Source organism: Pituophis catenifer, unplaced genomic scaffold (genome assembly GCF_029215685.1).
Source record: "Pituophis catenifer annectens isolate HBS135680 unplaced genomic scaffold, rPitCat1.0.hap2 SCAF_2, whole genome shotgun sequence".
Classification (NCBI taxonomy): Eukaryota; Metazoa; Chordata; class Lepidosauria; order Squamata; family Colubridae; genus Pituophis; species Pituophis catenifer.
Window position 1 is genome coordinate 172,942,357 of NW_027256882.1, and position 16,034 is coordinate 172,958,390.

Below are 16,034 nucleotides of genomic sequence, written 5' to 3' on the forward strand. Positions count from 1 at the left end.
CAACACCACACCAGCCTTCTCGTCGTCGGGATCAGCCACAATCCGTGCAGGCCGCTGGCAGGCCACAACAGACTGGAACAACAACAACAACAACAAAATGAATTGGAAGAGACAAGGAAAGGCTGGGAGAGTTCAATGCACTGATCTTCTGAGATTCAGTCAGTGGGAAGAAGTGAGAGGAGTACTCAAGTTTGACCTGAAACCAGTGGTCCTTCACCATGGACCCCCTTTAAATACCTTTTGTGCAGTGGTGGGTTTCAAAAATGTTTACTACTGGTTCTGTGGGTGTGGCTTGGTGGGCGTGGCAAGGGAAGGATACTGTAAAATCTCCATTCCCACCTCACTCCAAGGGAAGGTTACTTCAAAATCCCCATTTCCTCCCAATCAGCTGGGACTTGGGAGGAAGAGAATAGATGGGGGCGGGGCCAGTCAGAATTTTTACTACTGGTTCTCTGAACTACTCAAAATTTCCGCTACCAGTTCTCCAGAACTGGTCAGAACCTGCTGAAACCCACCTCTGCTTTTGTGGCTACGAACCATGGCTATGGACCAGGGGTGGTATTCACTTACCTTCGTTACTGGTTCGCAAATGTGAGCATGCAGGACCTTCCGCACATGCGCAGAGCATCAAAAAAGGGATGTGATGATGTCTGGGTGGGTGGAGTCTCCCACCGCCACAACTACTGGTTTGCACGAACCGGATAGAACCGGCTGAATATCACCACTGCTATGGACCCCCCAAGACTTAATTCAAGATTTAAATCATAACAATTCTTCAAGCCTTTGCAGACTCCCTGTGTCAATATTGCAGCTCCCCAGAGGTCCAATTAACCTCAGGTTGAGAACCACTGACCTAAACTGTAGAGCTATCTATCTCCTATTGATGTTCCATTGCAAACTCATTTTGTTTGGTCTTTCATCAGAGTGGAAAGACACTAAGTTAGATCTTTCCAAACAATTCTTTAGGCCAGAGCTAAGCTGGAAAATTTTGGGAGTTGAAGTCCACAAGTCTTAAAGCTGCCAAGTTTGAAGATCTCTGCCTTAGGCTCTCCCCATTATCACATTACAGGGCTATCTACCTATTCATGATTCAACAAAAAAACAACAACAAAGGCATAGAATTGCTGTGCCGACTGCTAATCTCTCTCCTACCTCTTTTCTCAGTCAGTGCCAATCAACTGACTTCCCTCCAAAAGAAAGATTTTACATTCTTTGAGACTGGCCTCAAATGATGTCAGGATAACGTGGATGATATTTCTTTAACTACATAGCTAATGTCAGATTCAGATTCACTCGTGGGCTGGGGAGGAAATGAGGCAAATCTTGAGGGTGAGCTGGATGAGAGGATTTAACCATAGGTTGCATGTGGATGTTTAATCTTGGTGCCAGGTTTTTAATGTAACCTTACTGTATGGCAAGATGGGCAGTAATAAATTTTACAGATAAATAAATAAATAATGTTTATAGTTTTAATATCTAATACAACCTGTGCCCGGTTTAGGTCATCACTTTAGAGATATTTCCTTACCTAAACAGAGAAACAGAATGACCAAGGATGGGCAAAAAAGCACTGGGAGCAAGTGACTTCCAACTTCCTGCTGCCTTCCCCACTGAGTTTCATTGTAGGATTCTGACATGGAGCATAGGAAATGCTTCCTTCCTTCCTTCCTTCCTTCCTTCCTTCCTTCCTTCCTTCCTTCCTTCCTTCCTTTCTTCTTGTCTCCCTCCTTCCCATCCATCCATCCATCTTCCCTTCTCTTTCCAGCAAGCAGGTGAGTGGCTGCTGCTAGTTGGGGGAGGATGCAAAGGATTGCAAAACTGGCTGGGAAACTGTCACAGAACATTGAAAATGAAGATCACATGACCACTGCAGCAGCAGCACCCAGTAGCACTGAGGCAGTGACAACTTCCCCAAATTTTATTTCTTTGGGAATCATGTATCCTGGATTTTGGAAACATTCTGTAAGTTAGCACATTTGAGGTATTTTGGTTCAAAAATTGTTTATCTGTGGTGCACTCTTTCACCCAGTTAAAGGTTATGATCTTGAGAGTTTTAGCTTTAAACTTAGTATTTAGATATCATGTTGTTTTAATATTAATGTCGTTTTATTTGCTTGGGGGGGCGGGCAGTTGCCCAGAAATTGATATAAGATGGATGGCTATAAAATGTTTTAAATGAATAAATAAATAATATGGCAGAAAAAGGACATGTTTGGACTATGGTTAAATGCAAACAGCTTTGTACATTATGATAGTATTTCTTGTGCAGTGGCCTAATGTTTTAGATGCCTTAGAACCGTGATGGCGAACCTATGGCACGTGTGCTACAGGTGGCATGAAGAGCCATATCTGTGGGCACTGAGCTAGAGCATTGCTCTAGCTCAGCTCCAGCGCGCATGCACACACCGGCCAGCTGATTTTTGGGCCTTCTGTAAGGTGACCAGACGTCCCGCTTTTGGCGGGACAGTCCCGCTTTTGAGCAATTTGTCCCGCGTCCCGCGGCGTTTTAAAAAAGTCCCGATTTTTCATTCTGCCTCCTGAGTCCCGGCTGCCTCCTGAATCCCCACTGATGGCTAGAGGGAAAAAAAACTCTTTAAACTCTTGCCGCGGGGCTTCAAAGGGCCGACCTACAGCTGATCAGTATTAAAAAAAAAATGAGTAGACCCATGCCTGCAAAAATAGAAAAAAAGCCCCTGTTAACAGCTTCCGCTAGGTTAATTAGCTGCAAAAAGCTGCAAAAAGCTGCAAAAAGTTCCTGGAGCAGATTTTTTCCCCCCCTAGCTATGCTGAAAACAAAGGCGAAAGCGAAAGTAAAGCTGCAACGTGACAAAATGAGGCAGAGAGAGATTTCTTTCTTTTTCTTTTTCCTCACCAAAAAAGGTAGGTACAAAACTGCAAACAATGGGAAATTTTGGGCAAAAGAGATTTTAAAACACAAAAGAAATAAAGCTCTATTTAACTAGGGAATTGTAATAATTGAGATACTATTAATAATTGTATATTGTGTTGAAAGCAGAAATGGTTAAGTTGTGGTTTGGAGGAATATATGGGGGAAATTATTTGGTTTATTATTATTGGTAAATATAATTAATTGATTTGTAAGAAATTGGATTGCATGGAAATAATTGGAATATTCATGTTCATATTGATTAATATACAAAAAAGATAGTTATATAACTAATTGATTTATATTAAAATGTTGAATTTGTATTAAACAACTGTATTACATAATTACATAATTAACCAATGTGAGGATGGATATAAAAATAGATGACAATGGGAAGGGGTATAATATAGAATAGAAGGGAAAAATTGAATTTGATTAAGATTAGAGATGAGGATGAAGGGTAATATTGTTTTTTTAAAAAAATAGATGAGGAATAAATATGGCAAAAAGGAAATATAGAAATTGTAAATTTAATTGAAATGACTAAACGCTGTTTAAATTTGTGAACCAGCCAAATATTCTGTTCAAAGAAAATACATTGTATGTTTGTATGTGTGTTTCTAATTATTGCTATTTATTCATATTTGTTCTCTTTTATTCTTTAAAGTTTAACAATTCATTCTTAATCTTAATATCTTTATATTTGCTTGGGGTTGGCTTTCTTCCCTTTCATCTTTTTTATTGTACAGCAATCTTTCTCCTCAAACCTACCACCACTCTCTTTTCTTTCCTTCTTACTTTCTCTTCCCCCCACCCTCTTTTTCTCCTCCCTACTTCCTCTTCCTTTCTCCTTCTCCTCCTCTCTTCCTCCCTCTCTTACCCTCACTCCTACTCTAATTTCCATTCCTTCATCCCTCTCTATTGCTGTATCCTTTAATGCATATGGACTACTCAGAGGGCTGAAAAAGTTATTTTTGACTGGTCCTCACACTTTTGACCAGTCCTCGAACTTATGACTGTCCTCACATTTTACATTTTTGCCCTATCTTGTCATCATGGTGAAGAGAAGCAGTTGTGAAATGAGTGACATGGTTGTTAAGAATGCTGCACGGGCATAAATGTGAGGATGGTCATAAGTGTGAGGACCAGTCAAAAGTGCGAGGACCTGTCAGAAATGACTTTTTTCAGCCCTTTGGTTAGTCCTTTTGTGCATATGGACTACTCAGAGGGCTGAAAAAGTTATTTTTGACTGGTCCTCACACTTTTGACCAGTCCTCGAACTTACGACTGTCCTCACATTTTACGTTTTTGCCCTATCTTGTCACCATGTTGAAGAGAAGCAGTTGTGAAATGAGTGACATGGTTGTTAAGAATACTGCACAGGCATAAATGTGAGGATGGTCATAAGTGTGAGGACCAGTCAAAAGTGTGAGGACCTGTCAGAAATGACTTTTCAGCCCTCTGAGTAGTCCCTATACACATAGCCATGGCCACCCGGTCACATGACCAGCTAGCCACGCCCACCCAGTCACATGGCCTCCAAGCCACGCCCACACAATAAGTCACGCCCACAATGGTGTCCTTCTTACCAATGTTAAAATCTGTTCACCTTACCCTATACACATAGCCATGGCCACCCGGTCACATGACCAGCTAGCCACGCCCACTCAGTCACATGACCAGCTAGCCACGCCCAACCAGTCACATGACCAGCTAGCCACGCCCACAAAATAAGCCACGCCCACAATGTCCCTCTTTACCAATGTTAAAATCTGGTCACCTTAGCCTTCTGGGCCCACCGGAAGTTGGGAAATGGGCTGTTTCTGACCTCCGGAGGGCCTCCAGAGGGGTGGGAGAGGCCATTTTCGCCCTCCCCAGGCTCCAAGGAAGCCTCTGGAGCCTGGGGAGGGCAAAAAACCGGGCCTACTGGGCCCATCAGTAACCTTTTTGCCATCGCGTGCCAAAAGTGGGGGGAATGCAGGGGGGTATAGTATAGTTTATTGAATAGCCCGAAGGCCTTTTCAAACAAAACAGAAGAGAAAAAGGGAAAAAGATAGAATGCAGGGGGGGTCACATGCACATGCGTGGGGTGCAGGGGGGCATTGAATTATCGGTGTGGGCACGGACGCACGTGATCTTCTCGCACTCCCCCCACTTTTGGCACGTGATGGCAAAAAGGTTAGCCATCACTGCCTTAGAACAAATCAAGTGGTCTCAGTAAGTTCTTAAGAACTTCTCTCCTTTATGCATTGGATTAATGCTTTTGAATTCCAGAGAATATAGCTTTTTCCCCTGTGAAAGGAATTTCCCCAAAATATCAATGGGAAGAGAAGCTGCCTCTACCTCACTGATAGGCAAAAAGCGAATCAGTATGGTGAAATGTTACCTTTTCAAACTATGGGTCATGACTGCAACCAATATACCAAAATTCTCAAGCTAAAAACAAGCTCTTGAAAAGAGAGCAGCAGCGCCAACCTGTCTTACCTTCTCTTGCTGGACTGGGGGATGGGGACAAAGGAGCTGGGATGGGGACTATCAAAGTGGGGAGGCCCTCAAGAACATACCATGTTTCCCCAAAAATAAGACCCTGTCTTATATTTTTTTGAACCCTGAAATAAGCGCTTGACCGATTGGGCTTATTATCAGGGGATGTCTTATTTGGGGGAAACAGGGTAATAACTAAGACAACTTCTAGTCCTAATTCTTCTGGCCCAGGTCTTAAAAAATATGATTTTCAACATACAATGAATCTTTGGGGGCTTTATTGGACTCCACAGTTGATGTTTTGAAAATGCAGTAAATTTCAAAGGATACTAGTATACCAGGGGTGGGTTCTAAATTTTTTTACTACCGGTTCTGTGGGCGTGGCTTATTTTGTGGGTGTGGCTTGGAGATCATGTGACTAGGTGGGCGTGGTTAGCTGGTCAGAGTCATTTCTGGAAGGTCCTCGCACTTACGACCAGTCCTCGCACTTACGACCCGACTCATTTGTTTGCTTTTAACACTGATCAGCTGTAGGATGGCCCTTTGAAGCCCCGCGGCAAGAGTTTAAACCGTTTTTTTCCCTCTAGTCATCAGCTGGGACTCAGGAGGCAGCAATAGATTGGGGGTGGAACCAAATAAAAGGTAAGAATAACGTGGGTGGGGGGGGGGAGGGAGGGCGGGGGGGAGAACCGGTTCGGTGACGTCATATCGTCACCACTACCGGCTCGGCCGAACAGGACCGAACCGGGAGGAACCCACCACTGTAGTATACATGTTTGGTTATCTTAATCAGTTGTTTCTTATTTGTGGTACATTGTTACTATTGTGATTCAGATTCCTGAGAGGAAGCTAAAGTTCAAAAATGTTAATGTGTTGTTATAGTAGAAAATTCTAAAATTTGGAACCTGTTTATTTTGCATATATACAGGAAGTCATCGACTCACAGCCATTCATTTAGTGATAGTTAAAAGTTGTAACGGCATTGAAGAAAGTGACTGCAGTCCTCGCACTTGCAACCGTCACAACATCCCCACTGTCACAGGATCAAAATTTGGGGGGTTAGCAACCAGCATGTATTTCTAATGGTTGTAGTGCCCTGGGACATATGATTGACATTTGTGACCTTCCCAGCTAGTTTACAATAAGCAAAGTCAATGGGGGAATCCAAATTCGCTAAACTGACCCTGTGATTCACTTAACAACGTGATTTAACAACCAAAAATGGCAAAAATGGTCATAATATCAGGTGCGACTCACTTAACGTCTCGTTTAGCAATGGAAATTCTAGAATCAATTGTGGTCATATGTTGAGGACTACCTATAGTGCTTAGACTGTTGCTGTAAAGATGGCTATGTATTCTTGGAAAGATGCACATGTACCAGACTCTAAATGTTAGTTAGCATGTTGAAATGTGTCACTTCTCAAGCCTTCAGACTGATTCTTAATGGAACAAAAAAAACACAATGTATTCAAGTTTCAATATGATATTTAAATATTGAGCCTTCCAATTTTTTAATAAAATGTAACCATTATATCTCTATTGTAGAGAGCTAAATTTTGTTGTTTTTAAATACCTTTCTTTTTATGTTAGCTTGATTTATTTAGATTTTTATATATCATTTGAGCTTGATAATATTCACAGGTTTGGTGTTTTGTGTTGTCACTTAATTTTTTTTTTCTTTTTACGATCCTTTAATCCCTTGTTTCAGGGGCTATGTGGAATTCACAGCAGATATTTCCTCTTTGCGCCCTGGTAGAGAAACATCTGTCACTGCCTAGGATTAAGCCCTCAACCTTCTGAATGGGAAGCAAGCACCTTCACCTCCAGGCCATCACACGGCTTGTTGTTTTTTCACTTAAATTCAGTTAATTCAGCTCAGTTGAAATATCAAATTATCAAATGAGGTTGTGGATCAGCATTGGATGAGTGACATCGCAAAGCATATCAGAGGCCTCTTTCTGAAGTGCTTTTATGTTATTATACATAATGGCTCATTCACATATCCTGCTTCCGGGATGGAGAGATGGTATCACTGTTTCTCAAGGGTAGGAATACATAATGTCATTCTCAATCCATTTTTAACTGTCTGCAAAGGCAACCGTGGCCCCCTTTTTTGGTCTCCCCATGAAAATAGTGTTTTCTAAAAAATGTTTGACACAATATAATGTTTGACCAATGGGAGAATATGAGAATTAAGAACTGAAATTTACACTGAATTATAACTTGAAAGAAAGCTCTTTAATAAGACATTGTATCATTGGTACTTAACACCTGATAAATTCTCAAAAATTTATAAAAGTTTTGCAAGCGTATGTTGGAAATGTAATCAATCTCGGTGATTGAGCCTCGGTGGTACAGCGGACTAAAGTGCTGTTAAGTGCTAGCACTTAGTTGCCAGCTGTCTGCAATTAGTGCAAGTTTGAATCTCACCAGGCTCAAGGTTGACTCAGCCTTCCATCCTTTCGAAGATAGGTAAATTGAGGACCCGGATTGTGGGGGCAATAAGCCAACTTTGTATAGAACAACACCGCTTGGGGGGGGCGAAAGCCCTAATAAACAGATATATACAAAAAAGTATGCAGGCTATTGCTATAATGCATTGTAAGCCGCCCTGAGTCTACGGAGAAAGGCGGCATATAAATTGGACTAATAAATAAATAAATAAATAAATAAATAAATAAATAAATAAATAAATAAATAAACCTGAAGGTACATTTCATCATCATTTTTGGTGGACATACAAGAAACATAACAAATATTGGAATCAGATATGTATTTTCATTTAGAGGACTTTTAAACTAAGTGTACAATTGAAACGAGAGATTTTTCTCCTAGGTTTGATGGACAAACAAACAGGGAGGAAAAAACCATGGAGTTTTATTCTTATAAGGAACAGACAGCAGCAATATTTCTCTATGCACAGAGATGGAAGAACTCAAGAAGGCAACAAAGGATAGTGAAGTGAATGGACTTGGCAGAGATGGCAAAATCGATTGCTTTGATTAAAGAAAAGACTGTTTAGCTTTATTTTTACTTGGAAATCAGTTCTGCAGTATTTTCTTGATATTGAAAAAAGAAGGGAAGGGAAGGGAATCAGCTTTCTATCAGAAGCTGTGTACAAAGCCAAAGGGAACAGTCTTAGAGATGTGACCATTTTGTCCCAAATGAAAGCAGTTTCTGTCTAAGGTTCTCTCCATCAGCTTTTAATTGGGGACAACATTGTTTGGAGCAAATAATATCAAGAACTGTAAATGATGGAGGAGGGTTTTTTTCCCCAATCAACCCCCAAAACACTAACATGCAGGATCTAAATGGACAGCCGGATTGTTTTTGGACATGCTTTTAGGAAATACAAGGTCAGGACATCTTCTGCCAAAGAAGTAAATTCATGATGTTCTTGAAACAGCCTACCCTCAAAGTAATTAACTGAGGCCCTTTGTGGAACTTAGCAAGGGCTAGTTCCTCCCAAACATTAAACAATCAATTGTCGTCTCTTCAAAATGTTGGATCTAACTCATTGTTTCAAATATTTATATTTCAAGTGAGTATCCATTCATGTGTGAAGCCTGGGACAAGTTACCCTATTAGCCCTTTCGAAAGGGCCCAGAATTAAGCTCACACTTTATGATTCCTCAACTACATTGTTGTTGCCAGGAGAAGCCAGGTATGAAATCTGAGCCCATTTGTATGCAAAAAATATGTTCTATCAGCACAGGCAGACCTTCCCCTTATTCTTAATTCAAGCCAGCTGTAAGACAGCTCAATGGAAGAGCCAAGATTTCACTATCAGTTTGGATCCCTTTCCCAAGAGATTTCTCATTACCCCTTTCACTTCTTTATTCCTGAGGCTGTAGATATAGGGGTTGGACATTGGGGTGAGCAAAAACTGACCCTCGCTGTGAAGAATACTTTGAGGTGGGTGAAAAATAGACAGCAATGATGGCCCCATAAAAAAGAACCACCAAAGTGAGATGGGACCCACAGGTAGAGAAAGCTTTGTGCCTCCCTGAAGAAGTAAACTTCATTATTTTATTTTATTTATTTATTTTTTATCAAATTTATAGACCGCCCTTCTCCCGAAGGACTCAGGACGGTGTACAACCAAAGTAAAAAACATAGATACAAACATTAAAAACAATTTAAAAAGACATATATAAATTTGGCCCCAAAGTTAAAAAAAACAGTAACAAAACATATTAAAAACATTTGAAAAGCATTAAGCCAGCCCGGCTTGCTGAAAAAGGAAGGTCTTCAGGGCACGGTGGAAGGCACTGAGGTCTTGAATTCTTCGTATCTCTGGGGGCAGTTGATTCCAGAGAACAGGTGTCCCCACAGAGAAGGCCCTCCCCCTGAGGGCCACCAGTCTACATTGCTTGGCCAATGGCACCCTGAGGAGGCCCTCTCTGTGGGAGCGCACCGGTCGGTGGGAGGTCGTTGGTGGCAGCAGACGGTCTCGAAGGTATCCAGGTCCTATGCCATGGAGCGCTTTAAAGGTGATAACCAACACCTTGAAGTGCACCCGGAAGACCACTGGAAGCCAGTGCAGCTCACGCAGGAGAGGTGTTATGTGGGAGCGGCATGCAGCTCCCATCACTACCCGTGCGGCCGCATTCTGAACCAGCTGATATAGTTGCCACAATGCGAATGTAGGTGAGAATGATGAAAACTAAAGGCCCAAAAGTGATGATTCCACCTTCAAAGAAGATGACCGCCTCGTTGACACTGGTGTCTGAGCAGGACAGCTGCAGCAAGGGCTGATGATCACAAAAGTAATGGGCCAGGTGATTTTTCCCTCAATAACTGAGACGCAGGAGCAGGCTGGCATGCAGCATGGCATGTAAGATAGAAACGATACAACACCCAGCCACTAAATTCCCACAAATCTTTTTGTTCATCACTGAGACATAGTGGAGAGGATTACAAATGGCTACATAGCAATCCAGGGCCATGACACTCACAAGAAGGAGATCAGTGACACCAAATACATAGAGGAAGAAGAACTGGGCCATGCAGAAATAGAAGGGCATGGTCCTGGAATTAGTTATCAGGCAAACCAGCATCCATGGCATTGTGACTGAGATGAAGCCAACATCAATGACTGAAAGACTATGGAGCAGGAAATACATGGGGGTTTGGAATCGTGCATCCAAGGTGATTAGAAGAAACATTATAACATTGCCCAGAAGTCCAGCACTGTACATTAGCAATAAGAGGAGGAAGAAGAGGGTCCGGTCTCTAGGCTTGGTAGAAAAATCCAGAAGAACAAAATCTTTGATATCTGTCCCATTCTCACAATCCATGAGACCTGCAGGAAAGGTCAATTAAAATTAGAAAGTGGTATCGATTTTTCACAAGGAAAACACTGTTGAATATAATCTCACAAAATGATTGAAAGACTGTCAGTTGTAGAATATCAAATTTCAATTCAGATATTTCAATATTTAATGTTTTCAATTATTTGGGGGGCGGGAATTCAATAAAATCTGCAGCCCTGGTTTATCAATATTTGTTTTTCAACATTTGTAAAGACAGTTGGTCTTTTTTTCAACAAAAGTCCTTGGAGGACGACCTTCAGTGATATGATTTTTTTATTCTTATTGTTTTCTCTATTATATAAATTTCCAGAGCCTTTTCTTGTCTTTTTACTGTGGTGCCATTTCACATTGTAAATCTATGTATCTTCTTTTAAATGTTAACTTCGTTTCTTGTAATATTTATTAAAACAGTAAGTCAACTGTAAGTCCTTCATATTCCTACTCTTTATTATCATAAAGAACAAGGAATAAGGAACAAGTTTATTAATAAAAGACACATTGTAATGTCTATGTGTATCTGTATGTCATGTGCTTGTTTCTTTCTATTTTATCTGTTCTCTCTGATATTTTTTTTTCCAGCAACCAATGCTGGTAGAATTTTCTCCTCATGGACAAATGTGCTAGTACTATTTTTGTATAATCATTCTGAAGATCTGAGGTAAAGTATGTGAAGGACAATAAGGCAGAAATTAGGTTTTCGTTCCAAATGGTAGAAATAAGCCAGATATACAGTTTGGTTAGAGAAACACTGAACTGTGGATTGGGAGAAGCATGGGAAAGAAAACGGGGGGTAGGGTGGAGATGGGAAGCTGATGCTGCTCCCACTCCAGTTGGCCTATTGGCCCATATTCCTCTAGCTGAGCTAGAGCAGCAGTAGCACCACAGAAATAAATAAATGTAGAAATGAAATCAAATAATCAGGTTCTTCTGACAACACCTGAGTTATCTTTTATTCCTCAATTGAAGGGTATTTTCTAGTAGGGGGGAGGGTGACAGAGAAGCAAAAGAGCAACTTCCTCTCTGTTTCCTGATTAATAGACAGAAGCAGTGGTGAAATCTAAAATTTGTTACTACTGGTTCTGTGGGTGTGGCTTGGGGGGGGCGGGTAATGTGACTGGGTGGGCGTGGGCATTTTTTTTTTTTTTTACTTTTAAAACCATTTTTTCTACAACCTCTTCGGTGAAGAGGTTGTAAAAAAATGCTTTCAAAAGGCTCTGACGATCCCAGCTGAGTTGCCTGATCGGCAGAGGCTTTTTTTCTTTTAAAAGTCTCTGCCGATCAGGCAACTCAGCTGGGATCGTCAGAGGCATTTAAAAGAAAAAAAGCCTCTGCCAATCAGGCAACTCAGCTTGGATCATCAGAGGCTTTGACAATCCCAGCTGAGCCATGCGATCATCAGAGGCTTTTTTTTAACTTTTAAAAGCATTTTTTCGGCCGAAGAGGTTGTAGAAAAAATGCTTTAAATTTTTTTTTTAAAAGCCTCGATGATTGCGTGGCTCAGCTGGGCATGGGGAGGGGGGGTGCAGGGATTTTTGCTACCAGTTCTCCAAACCACCCGCCTCCATCGCTACCAGGAGCATTTCACCCCTGGACAGAAGGGTCTTTTTTTTTATATATATAGAAACTTTATTGAGGTTTTTTACAAACAAAGAAAAAGTAAAAAAAAAGGAAAAACAAACATTCAAACAAAAACATAAAACACATAAGTATAATAACATTTTCAATTAATATCGGATGTGCAGTGTTTTAACTATTTACATAAATAATACTTGGTGATATTTCAACTCACTTTTAACCGATGTTTAACACACCTTTAGATCTTTCTTTCATTTTGTCATGCAACCACTTATACCACCTTTCCCACACCATATAATAAACTGATTTCTCATCATTTAATTCATAAGTTAATTTAGTCATCTCTGCGCACTCGAGTATTTTCTTAATTGTAAGCTCTTCTGGTGGTTGAGTTTTCTCTTTCCAGTACTGTGCGTATGCCAATCTGGAGGCTGTAATTATATGGATCATTAAATGTGTCATTTCCTTTCTATATGGCTTCTTTATTATTCCCAGGAGGAAAATCTCTGGTGTTAGTTCAATATCTTCGTCAATTATTTCATATAACCACCTCCTAATTTTATTCCAGTATCCTTTCGCTTCCGGGCATGTCCACCACATGTGAAAGAAGGTGCCTTGACCATGGCCACATTTCCAACAGTTGGGATGTATATTGGGATATATTTTTGCTAGTCTGGCCGGGGCTAAATACCATCTATGAAACATTTTGTAATGGTTTTCCTTGTATGGCACCGCTCTAGTCAATTTAAGATTCCTGTTCCATGCCTCCTCCCATTCCCCAAAATTTATATCGCGCCCTATGTTTTTCTCCCATGCAATTATTTGGTTCTTTGTGACATCTTCAAACTTATCGTCGCCTGGTAAGTAATTGTATAGTTTTGCCAGAATCTTTTTATTTGTTCCCATCAGGACTTTATCCAATCCATTTGGTCCAAGTTCTAAACCATATTGTTCTTTGTCTCTCTGGTATCTGGATTTTACTTGTGAGTAGGTCCACCAATCTAAGATTATTCCTTGCTCACGTAAGGTGTCATTTGGTTTAAGCCTCCCTCCTTCGTCTAAAATATCTTTATATCTGCCCATTTTCTCCCTCTCCCATCTATTGGGGTGGGTCAGGGCCTCCATCGTTGAGAGCCAATTTGGGATTTTTTTATAATATTTTTGCCTGATCTGGATCCATGTTTGTATCAAGGAGTCTCTGATTTTATGTCTATGGAAATGTGTCTTCCTTTTCTTCTCCGTGTCCCAAATGTGGGCGTGCCACCCTTTTTGCAAGTCATGGCCTTCTAGGGTAAGTATCCTCTCATTTACCAGGGTGATCCAATCTCTTATCCAAACTAGCTTAGCTGCCCTGTAGTATGTTTGCCAATCCGGGAGTCCAAATCCACCTATATCTCTTTTGCCTCTTAAAATTTTAATGGAAAATCTCGGTTTTTTCCCCTCCCATATAAATTCTCTGATGATTTTGTCTAGTTCTAGAAAGAATTTTTTATCTAAATTTATCGGTATATTTTGGAATAAGAATAATATTCTGGGGAGGATGTTCATCTTAATTGTGGCTATCTTACCCAAAAGTGATAGTCTTATTTTTTTCCATCTGTCTAAGTCGTGTTTCATTTTTCTAATTAGGGGAGTATAATTATCGTCTTTCAAGGTCGAACATCTTGATGTAATCCAAATTCCTAGGTATTTAATTTTTTTGGCAACCTGTAATTCTAGTACTTCTTCTATCTCGTTTTTCTGGCTCTCAGTTGTGTTCTTGATCAATACTTTGGTTTTAGTTTTATTCAATATGAAGCCTGCCACCTCTCCATATTTACTTAATTCCTCTAGTACTTTTGGTCCCGATTCTATGGGGTCTTCAAGGATTAGTGCTATGTCGTCCGCAAATGCTTGCGTCTTGTAAGTCTCCTTCCTGATCTTCAATCCTTTTATTTCCTCATTGGTTCTAATTTTCCGCAGAAGAACTTCTAGGGCCAAAATAAACAATAATGGGGATAGGGTCTATCCTTCTCTCCTTTGAGCTGGAAATAATTTTGAATGCAATATTTGACTAATGGGGAACTTGAAAAAGTTGGTATTATTGGATGATGCTTCATTGCACAGAAACTCTTCATTTCTTTCTTTCCCTCCATTCCTCCCTTCTTTTTAAATGTTGGCTGTGGATGCTTCAGAAACTGAGTCATGGATTGATACAGATGAATATGTGAATGTGTAGAAATTCATTAGTTTTATTCTTGGAAATCTGGTCTCCCTACTTCAGAGCCAGAGACATGCCTTTTATTTTCCACAGACATTTGCAAAGGTTTTTTTTAAAAAAAATCAGCATAGATGTTTGCTACAAACCAGAATCATGAACGGAAATAACAAAATGTTCATCTCAATATATAACAAGCCATTCTGGTGTGTCTTGTACTTCTGTAGCAACATCAAGCACAGCATGTGTTTGTAGAACTCATCTGAACTCATATGCACTACATTTCAGAATATAGTTTTTTTCAGATCAATAATCTATTTTATCACACCATTACTTGAAACATATGTGTTATTATCCTTTGCTTTCTCAAATCTGGGGGTAATCTACAGTATGTTTGGAGTGGTGGGGAGAGGGAAAGACAGAATCTTGCGTTTTCCCAACCCCAAGCAATCACAGCATATGCTTTCTAAACACAAAAGTATAATTTCAACCAAACAATCAGTATTTCTTGCATGATTTTTTTTGCATGACAAATATTCAATCTGGATGGGGTAAGAAAAACAGAATAATAGAATAACAGAGTTGGAAAGAATCTTAGAAGTCTTTCAGTCCAACTCTTTGCTCAAGCAGGAAACCTATACCATTTGAGACAAATGGCATTGAAAACCTCCAGCGTTGGAGCACCCACAACTTCTGGAGGCAAGTGGTTCCACTGATTAATTGTTCTGTCAGGAAATTCCACCTTAGTTCAAGGAGAGATCCAACTTAGAACTAAGGCAGAATTTCCTGACTGTTAGAACAATTAATCAGTAGAACAAGTTGCCTCCAGAAGTACTCCAACACTGGAGGTTTTCAAGAAGAGATTGAACCCTCCCATGCTAATTCTCTGCCATTACAGAATAAGTATTTTCTTACATTCATATGCTTCTGTCCAAAAAGGACTTATTTTCACTCATTATCAAATAACTACTGAGATTACTGAAAGGAATTCACTCTGTACATGGTCAGTATTGTCTCCATACTTCTATGTAATCTAGCTCCCCACCAGCCACCCTCCCACACTGACCCTGACAAAGAACTAGGTTTGACAGTTTTGCTCTAGGAAGTTTTGTCTTAAGTATATTTCTGTTCCCAAGAGAAAATGTTAGAAAAAGAAAAGGTGAGGGGCTGAATGAAAAGAGGAAGAATGACTAGATTGCTATTATTCCATATTCATCACATTTATATCCCATATTTTCCAAGAATCTTACAGTAGTATACACTAAATAATTCTTGTTTCCCTGGTCTTATTTGAGTGGCACAAATCCTGTGAGATGTTTACACTAAAAGTTAGTACCTCAGCATGTCAAGAGTATGAGAACCTGTGATTTCTTGGTTCACATCCAATATTCACTCCATTATGTTCCTAGAAAGAAGATGAATCTACTGAAAGACAGTGAACAAGAAGAGGACAATAGAGGGCTAGGATGGGTGAAGAAAAGGGTTCAAGAAAGGTGTTTAAAAGATGGAGAAATTAAGACAACCAGGAGAAGATCCCAGTGACAACTGCAAGTCAATCTCTACTCAGCAAAGCA

At 40.2% G+C, this 16,034-nt stretch overlaps 1 pseudogene; it reads right to left on the reverse strand.

Moving 5' to 3' along the window:
* Window positions 1–9,133: 9,133 nt before the first annotated feature.
* On the reverse strand, window positions 9,134–10,673 carry LOC139310285 (olfactory receptor 1B1-like; annotated as a pseudogene).
* Window positions 10,674–16,034: the final 5,361 nt, after the last annotated feature.